General features: G+C 34.9%; 1 long non-coding RNA gene across 1 annotated transcript in view; it reads left to right on the top strand.

Annotated features, from left to right (window-relative positions):
• LOC102023207 overlaps positions 1–16,634 on the top strand; it is a 105,478-nt gene extending 88,844 nt beyond the window's left edge. Inside the window, exons 2-3 of the long non-coding RNA XR_262273.1 lie at positions 15,388–15,550; positions 16,523–16,634. This is a non-coding gene — a long non-coding RNA (uncharacterized LOC102023207). The remainder of the gene's footprint in view (positions 1–15,387; positions 15,551–16,522) is intronic.
• Positions 16,635–18,505: the final 1,871 nt, after the last annotated feature.

The following is an 18,505-nucleotide window of genomic DNA, read 5'->3' as shown; positions in this document are numbered from 1 at the left end:
ATTTGCCATTTGTACTTCTTCATATGAGAATTTTGTATTCATCTGAGATGCCCACTTTTGAATTGGGTCTTTTAAATTGGGAGGTCTGATTTTTAAAAATTCTTTATATGTTCTAGATATGTCCCTCCCTTTGTCTGAGGGACAAATGCTATAATTTTTTTCCACTCTGTGGGTTGCCTTTTCCCTCAGGTTTTCATTTTTATTTTAAAGAGAGTAAAAAATATATAAAACAATTTACAATGATACAGAATTTCAAAAGAAGATGATAGGGCTGGGAATTTAGCTCAGTGGCACAGCGCCTTCCTGGCAAGTGCAAGGTTGTGAGTTCGGTTCCCAGTACCGGAAAAAGAAACAAAAAACAAAACAACAACAACAAAAAAACCAAGATGATAGGAAATCAACAATGGATGTTGTATTGCATATTGTTAACTTCAAAGTAGTTGTTCAAATTACCAGATATAGGCAAGCAGAATTGGTCAAAAAATTAAACATTAACTATTCCTTTCAATAAAATAATAGAGTTACAAACAAAGTAGTAGGAAATTAACAATGCTTGTCGTATTACATATTGATATCTTCAAAGTGGTTTTTCAAGAAAACAAATAGAGACATGCAATATTGATTGATCCAGTAATCATTAACTGTTTCTTTCAGCAAAGCAATAGAAGACAGTCATTCAGCCATATTAGCTGTTTTGTGTTTTCCTTCTTTTATTTTTAAAATAAATTTTTTAAAAAAAATTATTAAAGCCAAAAAAATAAATAAAACAATTGAAATTAGTAGTACCATTATCTTAGCTATCTTGTGTGTGTGTGTGTGTGTGTGTGTGTGTGTATTTCCCCTTCTTTCTTTCTTTTCTCCTTTCCTTCAACCCAGTTGTTCTTTTCTTTTGAGCAGTTTATTTCCTTTGCATAATATCTCTTGTACCTTTCTGATTTTATTTACTCTTTCAGTTTCTTGCACTAGGGAGACAATACAGTGTTTACATATGTGGATCTGATTTATTTCACTTAGGAGAATCATCTCTAGTTGCATCCATTTACCTATTAAAACCTTGAGTTTATCTTTTTTATAGCTGAGTAATATTCCATTGTATAAAAATACCACATTTTTCTTATACACTCCTCAAATGGAGTGGATGGTGGGCATTTAGCTTGTTTCAAAATTTTGCTACAACAAATTGTTCTGCTATGAACATGGGTGCACATATATTGCTGTGGTATAATGTTTTAAATTATTCTGGGAAAATACCCAGAAGGGGAATGGCTGGGTTAAATGGGACTTCTAATCCTAGTTTTTTGAGGAATCTCTACACTGATTTCCACAATAGTTGTACCAGTCTACACTCCCACCAACAGTGGAGAAGTGTTCCTTTTCCCCTACAGCCTTTCCAGCATTTGTTATTTGTTGATCTCATTATGATAGCCATTCTTTCTGGGGTGAGATGGAATCACAGTGTTGTTTTATTTGCATTTCTCTAAAGGCCAATGAAGTTGAAAATTTTTTCATATATTTATTTGCCATTTGTATTTCTTCATCTGAGAAATATGTATTTATCTCAGATGACTATTTTTGGATTGGGTGTCTGAATTTTGGGGCATGAGTTTTAAAAATTCTTAATATGTTCTAGTATCCTTTGTCTTAGATATGGTTGGCTAAATTTTTTCCCCAATTTTTATGTTTTCTTTTTATCCTCTTGGTGATTTCTTTTGATGTGCAAAACTTTTTAATAAGATGTGATTCCAGTTGTTAACTCTTTGAAGTATTTACTGTACAGTTTTATTTTTGTTCATGAACAATCTGCCTACCGCCTTATGTTTTCAAGATTTCTATCTAGTTTCTTTCAGTAGATTAAGTGTTTCTGCTTTAATATTTAGATCTTTCATTCATTTTAACTTTAATTTAGTGCACGGTGGTAGACATGGGTCTAGTTTTAGTCTTCAGCATGTGGAAAGCCAGGTTTTCATGCAACATTTATTAAAGAGGCTATATTTCTTCAACATATTTGGCACCTTTGTCAGAAATTAGGTGGTTGAGTGTGTTTATAGTTGTGTCTGCATCTTTTAATCTGTTCCATTGATTCTCAGATCTATTTTTTTTGCCAATACCATGCTGATTTTATCACCATAGCTTTGTAGTATAATTTCAGTCAGGGATTATGATACCTCCTGCCTTGTCTTTGTTCCCAGGATTGCCTTTGCTATTCTAGATCTCTTCCAGGTCCACATGAATTTTAGGAATGTTTTCTATAGATCTGTTATGTATTCCAATGGTATTTTAATCAAGACTGCATTAAACCTGTATATCAATTTTGAGAATATGAACATTTTCACCATGTTGGTTCTTCATACCCATGAGCAAGGAATATTTTTCCATTTTCTGAAATCCTCTTCAATCTCTTTTTTCATAGTGCTGTAATTTTCAATGTATAGATCTTTTACTTCATTAGATGAGTTCCAAAGTATTTCATTTTGTTGGATGATATTGTGAAGGGTGTGGTTTCTCTAATTTCTCTTTCAGTGAGTTTGTTATTTGTGTATAGGAATGCTTTTAATTTATGAGTGTTGATTTTGTATCCACTTATGGTACTGAATTTGATTTTTAAATCTAGAAATCTTTTGGTGGAATATTTGGAGTCTTCTATGTAGAGTATCATGTCATCTGCAAATAATGATAATTTCACTTCTTTCTTTTTTATCCTTATTCTTTTTATTTCTCTCTCTTTTCTAATTGCTCTGGGTAATGTTTCCAAAACTATATTAGATAAGAGTAGTGATAGTGGACATCTTTGTCTTGTTTCTGATTTTAGAGTTAAAATTTTTCTTTTTTGTCCTTACAGTATGCTGCTGACTGTTGGTTTGTTTTAGATGACTTTGATCAGATTGAGGTAAAAACCATCTATTCCTATTTTCTGTGGAGTTTTTATCATGAATGAGTGTTGGACTTTGTCAAAAGCTTTTTCTGCATCTATTGAAGTGATCATGTGATTTTTGTCTTTGGCTCTGTTGATATGATGTATTATATTTATTGACTGCATATATTGAAGCATCTCTGCATTCCTGGGATAAATCCACTTTGGTCATGGTGTATAATCCTCTTAATGATTTGCCTCATTCTCTTTGCTAATATCTTATTGAGTATTTTTGCATCTATGTTCACTGTGGAGATTGGCCTCTAGCTTTCTTTTTTGGTTTGGTCTCTCTGGTTTTTGTATTGGGGTACTACTTGTTTCAAAGAATGAGTAGGGAGAATAACTTCCCTTTCTATTTCATTAAAGTTTTTGAGGAGTATCAGTATTCAATCTGCTCTAAATTTCTTGTAGAAGTCAACTGTGAATCCATCAGGGCTTTGTTGTTTGTAAGCTTTTAATTATGTTTTCAATTTCATTGACTAATATTGTCTTATTCAGAAATTTTATATCTTCTTGATTTAGCTTTGGTAGTTCATGGTGTTTTAGAAAAACAAAATAACAATAACAAAGACAAAAAGAATACAACTCAAAACAATAAAAAAGATAATAAGGATAAAAGATAAAGGAATTAACAATGGTTGTTATATTATATATTGTTATCTTCAACAAAATTGCTCAGGCTACCAGATGTCAGAATGTAAGATTGATTAACTAAAGAGAATAAAAAGTAATAAAACCATTAGAAATGATATAGAGCTTCACTAAGCAAGATAGTAGGAATTTACCAATGGTTGGTAATTCATGTTTTCTAAGAATCTGTCCATTTCTTCTGTGTTTTCCACCTCATGCAAATAAAGATTTTTGAAGTAAATATTGATGATCTTCTGAATTTCTATAAGATCTGTACTGATTTCACCCTTTTCATTCCTTATTGCATGAATTTGAGTTTTTGCCTTTTCTTGATTAGTTTGGCTAGAGGTTTATCAATTTTATTTATTCTTTCAAAGAAGCAACTCTGATTCATTAATTCTTTGTAGTTTTTCTTAGTCTCAATTGTGTTAGTGTCTGCTCTGATCTTTATAATTTCCTTCCTTCTTTGGGCTTTGGGCTTGACTTGCTCATTTTCTAGAAGCTTGAAGTGCAGCATTAGGTTGTTTATTTGTGATCATTTTGTTTTCCTCATGTGAGAATTCACCACTGTAAGTTTTCCTCTGAAGGCTGCTTTCCTTGCATCCAGCAGGTTCTGGCAAGTCGTATTGACATTTTGTTTTATCGTAGATATTGTTTAATTTCTTCTTTGATTTCTTCTGTGACCCACTGGTTGTTCAGGGGGGTGTTATTAAATTCCATATGTTTATGGATTTTTTGTAGTTTCTTTGGCCAATAATTTCCCATTTTATTGCACTATGGTCAGATAATATGCAAGGGATAATTTCAGTTCCTTTGCATTTACTTAAGCATGTTCTGTGGGCTAGTAGTATATGGTCTATTTTAGAGAATACCTTGTGTGCAGCTGAGAAGAATGTGTATTCTGGTGGTGTTGGGTGAAACATTGTAGAAGTCTAATTACCCCATGTTTTCACAAGTTTGGTTCAGTTCTTGTACTTTTTGCGATTTTTGTCTAGTTGATCTATCCCTTTGTGACAAGGGGGTATTAAGGCTCCTATTACAAGTGAGTTATTGCTTATTTGATATTTCATGTCTAATAATATTTGTTTTATATAGTTGAGTGCTTTCATATTTAGTGCATATATATTTATGATTGTTATCTCTTCCTCTCGCAGTTTTCCCCTGACAAGTATGTAGTGACCTTCTTTATCTCTTTTGATTATTCTTGGCTTGAAATTCACATTGTCTACAAACAGAATAGCTAGCCATGCTTTTTCTGGATTCCAGTCATATTGAGTATTTTTTCGCATTATTTGACTTTCAGTGTTTGCATTTCCTTTTGAGTTAAATGTTTTTCTTGTATATAACATATTGTTGCATTTTGTTTCTTAATCCAGTCTGCCAATCTGTTTGTTTTGATTGGTGAACTGGGGCCATTTACATTAATGGTTATAACTGATATGTATTGGCTTATCTTTGTCATGTTGTTTTCTTGCTGTTGGTTCCATACTTTTCCCTGTGTTTACTTGCTTGCCCTACTTGATGGTTTGTTTCTATTGTTCTTGGAGTTGTGTTTATTTTTATTTCTTTCTAGTGTATCTTTCAGTACTCTTTGTAAGTTTGGCTTCATGGACATGTATTTCCTCAGTTGTTTGTTGTATGGAAGTATCTTATTTCTGCATTAATTTTGGAAGATAGTTTTGCAGAGTCTTCACCTATCATGGGAGTTATATTCCAGAGACCCCTATAATAGATGAAAACCCACAAAGTAGTGGTGTTATATTTATTTTATTATTTATATATATTTTAAGGCTTTATAAACCCTTTCCACACTCCTATAAACCTTTCTCTTATTAACATTTCCCACACTCTTATAAACACTTCATATGCTCTTAAACACTTTCTACACTCTTAAACCTATGTAATTTTAACAACATGTAGAATTCTGTTTGGGTATTTGATGTGAAGTGGACAAGGAGAGATGCTAAACATGTGGCCATATTGAGAGAAAGCAAACAGACCAATGTTATGGTCACTGAGACAATCAGCGCCCAGGATACAGAACACAGTGCTGTGATTTGTTGCCTAACATTACATCTGCCAATAGTATGCCATGTATAATCTCATGTCTGCAAACTTGTGCAAGTGGTAGTAGTGTAATGCATTTCCGTTGTGTACAGCATGGTAGTCATTTGCTGCTGAAATATGTACTGCATTTTATTTCAGTTTTTTTTAGCATGTTTGAATTAACATTTTTATGTTTTGTATTGTTTTAAATTTTTAGACAAAATAATTAGAATCATAAATATTATATAAATACCCATATATTGCAAAATCTCATGATATAGCAAAAACCCTGCCATACAGTATTAGATATATTTTTTTTAAATCCCATGAAACAGTGAAGCCATAAGTAAACTGCAATATAGTGAGGGACAACTGTACATCAATCAGGTTTGGGAGATGATTTCTTTCAGGACTTGAAATATTTCTCTTCAAGATCTTCTTGACTTGGCAGTTTGTGTTGAGAAATCTGTTGTGATTCTGATGTGCTTTCCTTTATAGGTAATCTATTTCTTTTCTCTAATAGCTTTTAATATTCTATTCTTGGGAGAATTTCTGGGATCTTAATTACTATATGTTTGGGTATAGATTTATTTGGTTATGGCTAATTTGCTTTTCATATGCCTCACTTACTGTATGTCAGATTCTTTTCTCATGTTTGAGATATCTGCTATTACTTTTGCAAATAGTCTTTTTTTATTCACTCCTGGTTTTCTCTTTGACACCTATCAGTCTTATATTGTGTTTCTTTTCCTTATTTCTCAGCTGTTGAATTGCTATTTTCTGGTTCTTTGTTATATTCAAGAAATCTTTTGTGATTGATAACTGTGGTCTTTAAGGTCTGAAAAATCTATCTTCAGTTTTGCCAGCTTTCAATGGAATTTTTAATTTCCTGGATATCTCTTTGAATCTGAATCTTGTGTTTGCATTATTTTCTATATTGTTCATTCAAAATTTCCTTCATTTTCTGTGTTCCTCTATTTTTTATTTATGTCTTCTTTAGATATGCTGAGCAATTCTTTCATATGGTTGTCATTTCTTTTTTTACTTGAGAGTTTATTTCTGATCTGATTTCTCTTATAGCCTTGTGGAGTTGTTTCTTTATTTCATTTGCTATTATTTTTAACACTTCAAGTGTGCAACTTCCAATTTTTTCTATGTTGATGTCTCCTAGACTTGTTCTGTGTGGGCTGGAGGTCTGAGATTGCAGTTTGCTCCTTTGTGTTGACATTTTCTATTAAATTTTTTTGGTTTCTGTGGTGATCCTTGAGAGTTTTGATACTATGAAGCTATACCACTAATATCAAAGTCTCTTCTGAAATAGTTTGCACTTCAGGGATATCTTTTATATGAAGAAGTTTCTTGGTTTGTGTCTGTCCCATGATTCTACTTTCCCAATTATTTGAGAGTGAGATGTTGGTTTCTATTTGGTTCAGTTCTCAGTCTTTTGGTGTAGGGCTTTTTGAGTTTATTACCCCAGAACTTCCCAATATTGTTACACTAAGGAGAACAACTTATTACAACCGATCTGACATACTAGATACAGTAGTACAATTAGTGTTAAGCACAATTTAGAGACTGACCAACTGTGGTACCTATTGCTTTTGTACTTTAGACCATAGAAGTAAAGTCTATAGTTATATAACAGACCCAATCATAAATTAGGAATTTGTATGCAAAGTGCTTCCCCTTGTTAGAGTGGATTTACCCTGGGTTCCTCCAGACAAGATAGTTGCAGTGCCCCAAGTGCTTATCATACTGGCTACCTGACCCCTATTTTAGGAGTATGGACCAGGCACCAGGGTTCCTCCAGACTGAGGTTCACTGGATGGCAGAGGGGCAGAGGGAAGAGGGTGAGGTTTCTCCTTCCCTGAGTGGCTCGCTAAGGTTCCCTAAGCTGTCACTCTTGTGATTTTGGGGTGGGAGGCAGAGTTTCTCCCCTCCTGAGTAGGTCTCTGATCCTCCCAAGGCTCAATGAAGCTAACAATCAATCCCATGATGTTGTGGGGGCTGAGGTTCACTCAGTTTTTCTTAAGAAAATATTTATTTCATTCTTGTTGAATTAAGTTAGATCAAACTTGTTGACTATGTTAATATATTCCACTCTTCTAGACAATTAATGTGATTAGACCCATTAGCTAAAAGGAAAAGCGGAGGTTGAAAAAAAGCATACAGTGGATTATAAGGAAAAACCAGAATCGAGTGCCTATTTTGAAAAGTAAAATAGAGAGTTTACAGTAGCAGATTATAAAATATAAAACAAGCTTCAAGTTGAGTCTTGAGCTAAGATTGCAAATATTTAACTATAAATTACATAGATTATTATAAAATAGTAGGAGCTTATTGCCATCTTTTGTTCTACACTGTTTTAGTTACTTTTATTATTATTGATACAAAATACTCAACACCAAAGTTAAAGCAGGAAAGGTTTATTCTAGCTCACAGTGTGTAGAGGTTTCAGTCTATAATCAGTTGGCTCTGAGGCAAGGTGGCCTGGTAGAGAGGCACTGCAGAGGAAAAACAGGTCAGGCTGACAAGTCAGAAAAGTAGGGAACTGCAGCACCAGTCCTGGCTGCTTTCTTTCCCTTTGTATCCTTTCAGGCTGCCCTTCCTTTTGTTGGTGTCACCTATAGCCAGGGTGGACCTTCCATTATCAACGCCTAGAACTATGCCAAACTAACCAGTAGATGAATTTAGTAATCGCACACACTTAATCCCACTGTCACACACCCTAGATAAAGACACCTCTGAAAAACCACACATAGGACTACATAAGGTTTTGGGGGTACTTCTAGATACATGTCAGAACACACACTAAACTTTTTATTTTAACAAATAATTTATTTAGTCTTTTTAACAAATAATGAGGATGGAAGGCATTAGGTCTCCTGTACAGATGAGATTTAGCTGTTTGTACCTCATTATCTAGCTGGTAAATGATAAAAATAATCAGGATCATGTCTGGACCCAATATGTGATCCTTGCCCTAAATATTCTTGTCAAGTATTTGCTAATAACTTTGGATGACCAAAACCAAAAGTTGGATTTTTTTTTTTGTCATCAGTAATATGGGACAGATGTACTAAAAGCATTAAAGTATGGCGTATTAGTCAGTTTTCCTGTTGCTGAGACATAATACACTACTTAAGACTTAAAGGAGAAGATGCTTAATTTGGCTCATGGCCTCAAGGGATGTAATCCATGGTTAGGTGGCTACAGAAAGAAAGGGGCTGGGGTCAAATTTAGTACCCAAGGTCACACTTCCATGACCCACCTGGACACACCCAGAAATGTGTTTTGCTAATCCCTACATTGACTACCATGCTGATCAAGTCGACTGAGTTAAGCTTAATCATCACAAGTCTTTATTAAAGAAATTTTATTGTAAAATTCGTTTATTGAAGTATATGGTGCAACAATATTTTACTAGAGGTTTGTCAGGGAAAAAAGAACTTTCAGTTTTTAAAAAAAGTTTTTAGAAGGAGGTAAGGTTTGAATTAGAACTATAAAAATCGACAGAAGTTAGAGAGAGAAAACATCTTAAACTGCACTAACTGAAGGAACTATTGGTTGAAACATTCAGTAGGGTGTTAGCAAGACTTGCTAACACTTTGTAAAATTTGCCTATGTAGAGAAAAGTTGAGGAGTCCATTTAAGCTAAAGGTCTCATGGATAGTAATGGATCCAATATACGGAGGGGAAGCAGAGTGGAGGGGAAAGCAGATTGGAGGGGATGTTGAGAGCTGTGGATGGGACATTTGCATGTGTTAGTGTTAATGACACAGAATTGGACAGGGTCTGAAGGCAAACAGAGAACCATTGTGAATTTCTTCTTCATGAGAACTGATGCAGACAATAATCTCCATCTCTTTTAAATTCTGGTAGAGAGTGAAAAGCAGCAACAGAAAAATAAACATTTTCTATTTTCTCATCCTTTCTAATACATCTTATTTTCTTCTCACTTGCAAAGATTGAGAGATTTTGTTTTGATGTGACCCAAATCTCTTTTATCAGAATTCAAGTCCATTCCTTCTCTTACTTTCTCTCCATAAATGTGAACAATCAATCATAATATTTTTTTATTTTAAAGATAAATAAACAAAAACATATTGAAAAGAACAGTTAATGTTTAATTATCTGATCAATCTTACATGCCTAGATTTATTTATCTGAGTAACCAATTTGAAAATATCAATATGTAATACAACCATTGTTAATTTCCTATCACCTTGGCTGAAATTCTGTATTACTTATATTGTTTTTATGTTATTTTGTAAATCATATATTTTTAAATGTAGTTACACTTTGATGTTTTAATCTGTTCTTAACTTTTGAATGAATTATTGGAAACTATAGTTTTGTCATCATAGTAGAGACTTAAACATCCTTATCAGTTGGTCTTGTATTTCCTTTTTGAAGTAATGGTGACACACATATCATGTGTCAATTTAATGAAAAAAAAAATACTTGTCTCTCAGGTTGATTTAGAGGCCTGAATGTGTGGCACAGTTGTAGACTGGTTGCTGAGTAAACATGAGACTCTGGGATCAACTCCCGGAATAATAAAATAGATATGCTTTTTGGTGGATTGTTTTAGCTTACTGAATATTATATGTTCAGAAAAGCTATGTTAGTGCATGGAAATGCAGCCTGAGTTTTGGTCTTAGAACCTCTGAGGTGAGTAATGACCTCTAAAAGCTGTGAGGGCTTGTCACAAATTTACTTTCAATCCTTGAATCTATAAGAATCATATCTATATAAAACTAAAGACGCTGTCCTAAGAGTAATACCAATACATATGTTACAATGGAAAAACATTAATAAATCTCAAGATTGGGTAGCATTGCAAAGTGCATGCCAAGAAATAAATACATGAATGTGGCCATTATTTCTTACCTGCAAAAGAGAATTTCTGTTTTCCTAATTTTCTTGCGTTTAGAACAAAATTAATATTAATGTCCTTTTAAGACCTCATATAGATCTAATATATTTGTTATTTTTCAATTTGAAAATTTACATATTTGTGGTTTCTTTGAATTAACAATGAGGTAAACCTGTGCGGTTTTGCAACTGATGTCATCTGAAGAGACTAGAGTGAAATAAGACAACTCAGAATAAATCTTCCCACTGTGCTTCAGTACCAGAGGTTGGTCGTTAACGTTTTTTCTTCAAATCCTAATGCTCTTCTGGAAAAATACCCAGAAAGGGAATAGCTGGGTTGAATGGGACCTCTAACCCTAGTGCCTTGAGGAACCTCCACACTGATTTCAATAGTGGTCATACCAGTCTGCACTCCTACCAACAGTGGAGAAGGATTCTTTTTGCCACACAACTCCTCCAGCATGTGTTACTGGTTGATTTCTTGATGATAGCCTTTCAAGGCCCCAAAATCCAAATCCTAATGTTGAACTTTCCTAACACTGAATCTCATATTGCTGGGTATTTTAAGTTGTTTATCCAGAATCTGACACACTTTAACCCACATAGCTCTGGTGATAATTGCTGAATTTCCAAATTAATAGGAAAACTGGCTCAATACTAAATAATATCAGAGTTTGTTATTAGTGAAGTGCCAATTTTCTATAATTAGGGAAATTGCTAATTATCACTGGAACTATTCATTAATATTTGAAGGAAAATAAAAATTGGTAGAAATGTGTTTTAGTGGCTAAAATTTTGAAAGGCCACCTGCTGTCATCACTTTGATGAATCTAAGTCTTTGTAACTTATAAAACGACTGGGCAGTGGTGAGGAAAGCGGAGTAACATTATTTTCCCAAACCTTTTGATGGAATGTTTAAAATGAAAGACTCACACATGACTTCACTGGTAAATATGGAAAGTCTCATACTTAATCACTTAATACTAGTACCTTTTTATGAGGTCAAAGTAGCGTGTTTCATTTAAAAAAGGGCACAGTTTTCTACATTTATTTAGTACTATGAAAAGAGGCACTTATTTGCAGGTTTTATCTACAGTAATGCTAATTATCACCATTATATCTCATAATTTTAGAAATATCCTAAGCTTATGAGCACAGCATTGAAAATGAGCTATCATTTTCAAAGTTTATAGCATGTTTACCACAGATTGCCTTTTAAGCCTGATTTGTAAGCACGTTCTCTGACCCAGAATAAAAATAAGTACAAATGCAAGTGATATTTGAGAGAGAGTTTAAAAATATGTGTTCATTAACATACTGGAAATATTAGAAAATTGATACTTTTTTGTATTTAGCCAATGGGTGTTAAAAGCATTATGAAATATGAATTACTAATTTAGCGAACAAATATTTTCTGAGCCTCTACTTTGAGGAAGGTACTTGGGCAGCTATAAAGAACAACTGAATCTAGAGGACGTGAAAGGAAAAAAAATAAATAAAGTTGGCAAAAAAGTGAGTGGCCCAAGGTCAGTAGGAAGCTGAAATGAGTGTGTCTTCATGGAACAGACCAAGAAAGCAGAGTAATTAAAGTGGTGCCAATGAGAACAGGGTCAGGAAGAAGATGAACACAGAATCAGGAAAACAGTGAGGACGATAAAGCTGAGAAATAGGAAGAGATGGCCTTAGCTTAATGAGGCTGTGAACAGAATCCAGTTTGATGCAGTGCAATGTTGACCGAGTTCCTGGTAGATGCTCAATGTAGCGTAACCATGCCTTTGAAAAATTATGAAAGAACTATTGGTGGACACAGATGGAATTTATCTGTGATGTCAAATATTCTCCTTTACAGTAGATAGTGATGCTGATGATTCAAGGCTGTTTCTAGTGGACTTTAGACAGTGTTTCATATCTTAGGTGTCTCAATGCAAACACTCTCTTGTACTGGGAAATAGCTACAGCTATCATCTACCTAACCTGCTTTGCAATGCTGAAATCCCTGAGGACGTTTACTCCAGAAAAGGTAACACTTTTAAGGATCATAACAGATCATCAAAGGCAAAGGGACTTGCAGTTACTTTGTCCTTCCTGGAAGCAGCAGTCTACATAAATATCCTCAGGACCTTCTTTACCTGATAGACCTGCTGCTACTGCCATTCTAGCTTTGCACAGTTGGGTTCAAATTCTAGCTTGACAATATCTTTTCTAAAACCTGACACTCAAGAATTAATGCAATTTTCAAATGTGTACTGCTCAGAAAAAGTTCAGAGAATACTTCTTAGATTATTTCACTTCAATTTGTACTTTGCAAGATTTATGAGAATGTCTGGCTCAAAAGAGACCCAATCTAGCTACTGTATTAGTCAGAATTTTTAAAAGAAATTCACTACGATTGATATATGGAGAAAACAAGTATATTATAAAGATATTTGGTAGCTCACAGAATCTCTGCTGAGGCTAGAGAACCGAGCTCAGAGTTTATGCAGCCAGAAGTGGAGATCCAAATTGTATTTTAAGATGGATCCAGACAGAGAGATCATTGTAGCTGGGCACTGGACTCCAGCGCTTGGCTTCCTCTGCTGTGGAACTTGAAACTCAGAGTGATACCTAGAATCATCACCACTGTTTCCTGGACAGAAGGGATGTCCAACCCGTCTTATTTGAAGTTTCGCTATGACTAGGATGGTTGTGTGTTGGGGAGCTGTAAGAAGAACATACTATGCCAAAGAAGGGGGGAGGCTCCAAACCTGGGCAGAGGGCTCAGAATCTGAGAACCCAGCAAAATGACTCTTACAGCGCCTTTATATTTCACTCCATACCTTCCCACTCTAAGGCTTTAAATGCATTACTTTTCTGAGCTGTCCTGAGATGAGTAGAGGATTAGATGCTTTAGTTTTTAAAGAATATTTTCTTTGTAGAGTCCAAACTGACTATGCAGGAGTAAGAATATCAAGAATGTTATTGTTTTAGTACATGGGTTATAGCAAATGAATAAACCACAGAGATGTATTGCACAGCTCAGTGCCAATAACTAATAATGTAGTATTATATACTGAAAAATTTGCCAAGAGAATAAATCTTAAATATTAAGTATTCTTATATCTTTGAGAGATGATAAGTTTACAGCATCAATTGAGGTGATGACTTCACATGTATGTAAGATTTCTCAGGCTTTATCCACAATATGTGGGAAGAAAAATATTTCAAATTTCAGATTCTTTTCAGATTTGTGGATATTTTCATATACATAATGAGATATCTTTAGTTGAGGTCCAAATTTAAATACAAATTTTCATGGATGCTTTATATAGACCTTATATACATATCTTGAAGATATTTATACAATATTTTTAATAGTTTTTTGTGACTCATCACATTAGATCAGGTGTAAAATCTTACCACTGTGGGGTGTTGAAAGTCAATATTACTGAGCTTGAAACTTTTCAGATTTTAAACTTTTAAAACAAAGGTTGTTTAATTTATGTTTATCTTTAAGCTCATCAAGTTGTATATATGTAGTACTAGGAGCTTTTTGTATTTCAATCATAGCTCATTAAACTGGCTTAGGAAAAAGTAAATAAGTGATAATGACAACACAATATGAAATATCAGCTTTGTTTATCCTTTGTGGATAATTAGAAATTGTCTTTATTTCTAGTCCTTCCAAATCGTTGGCATTAAGAGAATATGGAATTATTATGTTCTGTACAGCATTTCTTTGAGAGTTTGGAGTTCAGAACATCTTCTTCTCCACCCCAACTTTGCATAATTACATCTCCTGGATGAAGTATAAGGCAATGCAGTATGGCATGTGTTTGGTCATGCAACATTTGTATAATAATCAATGACCTTGATAATAACTGTAATGCAAAATTCATCAAGAGTTTACTATTGTTCATCATTCTGAACTTTCCAAGAATTAACTCACATGATGTTTCCCATAGCCCCTTCTTTATCTCATTTTACATGTGAAGACACTGGCATTGAGAGATTCAGTTTCCAGCCCAAGGTTCTACTTTACACATAGTGCTAGAACAGGGTGAGAGCTCAAGGAGCTGACCCAGTCAGCTCAGCTGCATGTTAGATGATTTGAGACAATGGTTCTGCTGTGTTTCTCTATGGTAGATGAGAGGGAGAAAATTCCTGCAGGAAAAGTGCTTTTGCTCCGGTGGGAGGCACTTCTCCATTGAAATGAGAAGTCATTTTACTGACACCGGTTCAGAAAAATTTGTTGAACTTTATTTTTTCTATCAGTCCGATACCAACTGCAGGGAGCAATGTGACTATCCAGTGTGAAAAATATTCCAAACATCTCAGCTGATAAATTGTAATGGAGGCCCGATGCCTTTCGCGACTTTGTTCAGATTCGTTTAGTGCACCAAGCATAAACTGCTTAAATCTTTTACATACAGCCATCCTATTGCCTATTAATTAGAACCGTCTTTTAATTGCACTGGTGCTTCCGAATTAAGTCAATATAGTTACAGGGATAGAATCCCCCCGGGTAGGGGGGAGATTTCTTTATGGGAAGCTAGTGATGTTACAAACAACAGAAGTAGCAAACAATAAAACTCCGTATAACATCTACAAAACACCCCGCAAAATCTTCATAAATCATTTAAGAATAAAACTCCATTCTCTTAGGTACGGATTATAAAACACTCGGTGCTCCACTTACACAGCCCTGCTGAATTGTGATGTCGTTGAAGATTTCTTCCGGTGTCTTTAGCTCTGTCCTTTAAAGAAAACAGTATTTCTTTTCCCCCTCACCCCAAGATGAGATAGCCAGTACGCTCTTTTTGTTTTTAGACTTTCCTCAGTCAAAACAGGAAAAGATCACACATCGGTCTTTGCCCTCTGATGAACTGTTTCTATTTTTTATTTTACTGATTAATCATTCCCTCATCTGTGCATTTGCATTTCAGGTCATTTTAGCTCTCCCTGTCTAAGGAACATCAGCAGTTGACAACGGTCAGGCAAATTTGGAGAAAAGGAGAAAGAAATACAATTGTGTGCAGTTCTGAAGGGCACCTTGACTGAACATTTTTGGGTGATGCTAAAGTTGGCCAGTGGGCAGAAGAAATGTTGGTGAGCATCTCTCTGACTTTCTAGCTCTCTCTGTTAAAGGAATCCAGTGGAGGTTCAGTCCCTATTGGGTCTCGGGGAATTTTGCTTCCTTCTCTCTCTGGCCAGTTACCATGACTCCATCCATTTTCCTTACTGGTTTGAGATCACTCCTCACCTCCCCATAGTATGACCACTGTCTTTCATGTAATTTGCCCTTCCTGTTACCATAAATGCCCAGCAGGACATATACTTTCTGTCATCAAAAGCTATTTTGACTAATATCATAAAGTTCCTCACACTTATTCATTAAAGAATATATGACTGTATTTTATTTTGCTCTGGATAACCCAGCCTCAAAAAGTACTCCTACAAGCATCCTTCTATTGCAGTCTGTAGCCTATGTTTCAGATCATATTAGCTCCTTACTCTCTAGAGTTCTGAATCAGGCATTTTATAGTTCATAGAACCTAGATGTGTGACTCACTGTGCACCATAAATGGCATCCCCTCAGTGCCTCTGAGTCATGTCACCAGTACCAGGTGTCATGCCTGCTGAAGCCATGCTTACTGATGATGAATGCCTCATAGAATCCATGTTACTCCGAGGCCTCAGTTTCCTTGTTTCTAAAATGAGAGGGATGGATGAATTAGTAGTTTTTTTAAACAATTATATTGAATCTGTGTTATTTCTCTTGTTTATCATTTATCTCTAATAAAAACTTTTAAAGGATAAATTTTATTATTTATCTCAAGTAAGTTTTATTCTTTTCAATTTTCCACTCTTACATCTGATACTCCAAGCAACTTCATAGAAGATAGCAATATGTAATATAACAATGATTGTTGATTCCTATCATTTTGTTTTGAAACCCTGTATCATTTTTAATGTTCTCACTTTGTTTATGTCTGTGATGTTGGTAGTTTGCTATTGTTCTTTTTTTTACTATTCTCTTTGAAATTATATATATATACAATATTTTGTTTTATGTTTCAGGGTGAAGTCTACAATGATTTGGAAACAAGTAAAAAGCAAAGACTGCAAAGACCATACTCATAAGTGAAATAAATCAGACTTGCATGTGTGAACATCATGTTGTCTCCCTAGGGTAAGAAACAAAATAAATAAAACCCAAAAGGTACAATAGATATAGTGAAAAGGAAAGAAGCTGCACAAAAGGAAAGAACAACTGTGATGGGGGAAAGAGAATACAAGGAAGGGGGAAAAGATCGATATATATATACACAAGAGAGCTAATTGTAGTGCTGATTTCTATTAGTTCATTGAAAGGAACCTTTTGTGCTTATATTCTTTGATCAGTTTTGCATGCCTATACCTGCTTATCTGAGCAACTACTTTGAAGATAACAATATGCAATATAATAATAACCATTGTTAATTGCCTATCATCTTGTTTGGGGAAAATTCTGTATTGTTTCTTATTTTTTTTTGTCTCTTTAAATAAAAGTTGGTGGAAAATATTGGACCACGTGCTCATCTCATGACTCCAAAGAAAACAGAGGACAAGGCAAATATGTATTGCCCTCCTATCCTTGGAATTGTAGTGATGCTGTTCTAGCGATAGTGTTTCATTTTCTAACCACATTTCTCCAGACTGGTTGGCCAGCCTTGAAAATGTGTGGCATGGTGCAGCTACTGGAGTTCCCATGTTGGCCCCAGAAGAAATCGTAAGTGAAGCTAATGCTCAAGGAGCAGATGAAAGCTGACCATGTGTAGCACATGTTCTCATGTGGCAAGGATGTCTGCTGGGACAGTCTGTGGTCCAGAGTTGGGGAGGATGACATTGATGGGACCTGCTTCTCTGATTCTATGATAGTCACCTTGTCTCCTCTCTCTTCAAGTCTCCTTCAGTTTTATTTATTTTTCTATTTCTCCTTTGTTCATCTAGTCATTAAGGAAGTTGTCACATATGAACCCCTAGAGACCCAAGTGGAATCTTTCTCAACTTATAGATAGCTTAATTTTACCCACTACTTTGGATGTGGATGTTTTCCATAAAAATTAAAAAGAAATAAAATAACCCACACTGTCTATTTACATCCCCAAGGCTCCAATAATTAAAAAGTGTATTGTTAGAAGAAAGATAATTTACATTGAGCAATGTGGAGGAAGGAAATTTAATTTTCCTGAGTGAAAGTCCTGACAAGTCATGAACTCCATGTGAAGAAATAGAACACCTCTCTTTCTCTCCTAGAAAAAGCTTGGTGCCTAAATAGACCACACGTTAATAAAATAATATTTGTGATTCAGCTTTTTTTCTTTTAAGTATCAAGCTGAAGCCTGGAGAAACAAAAATAAAAGGAGTTGATGTCTACAATATAACTATTAAGGGGGGAGTTCGCTCCACAGCTATTCGGATGTAATTGGTACTGAGCATCACAATGCACTTGTAATTGGGTCTGTACTTGTTCACTTCAAGGGTTCCATGTTATTTCTACTTGAACCCATTTTTTTGATATCGTTCAGCTCAGCAGTGCCAGCTAACTCTTGTTATGCAGTTGAAAAACTGTGGCCATTAAAAATAGGATACAGTGTGATTTTGTTTTGCAGCACTGCATGGAAAATCAGTTGCTGTTCATAACAGCTCTGTGGTTGGTTGATTTAAAGCAGGGGGGTGACTTGGAATTGACAAGCAGACAGTTTTTGAAAAGGGATATTGTATCTTTAAGGCTTTCTGACTGATTGTGTTTAACTGCACCACGCAGCAGGCAGTAATTAGGCTGTACCTTCCAGAGAGAAGAGACTTGAAGCATGAGCTCTGGCTCTCAGTTCTTCAGATTTCTTAAAGAGCACAAACATTTTCGGGATTTGAATACATAATAATATTTTTAAAAACTGCTAGTGAGTGTGTGAGTGAGAAAATGAAAAGCCATCCACAGGGGCTTCCTTTGCAGACCACTTCTGGGACCACCTCGTGCCACGGGACTTTCAGGCTCTTGGGAGACCAGACGGCCACACA

The sequence above is a fragment of the Chinchilla lanigera genome, unplaced genomic scaffold (genome assembly GCF_000276665.1).
Source record: "Chinchilla lanigera isolate Chin_1 unplaced genomic scaffold, ChiLan1.0 scaffold00043, whole genome shotgun sequence".
Classification (NCBI taxonomy): Eukaryota; Metazoa; Chordata; class Mammalia; order Rodentia; family Chinchillidae; genus Chinchilla; species Chinchilla lanigera.
This window is presented reverse-complemented; position numbering and strand designations above follow the sequence as displayed.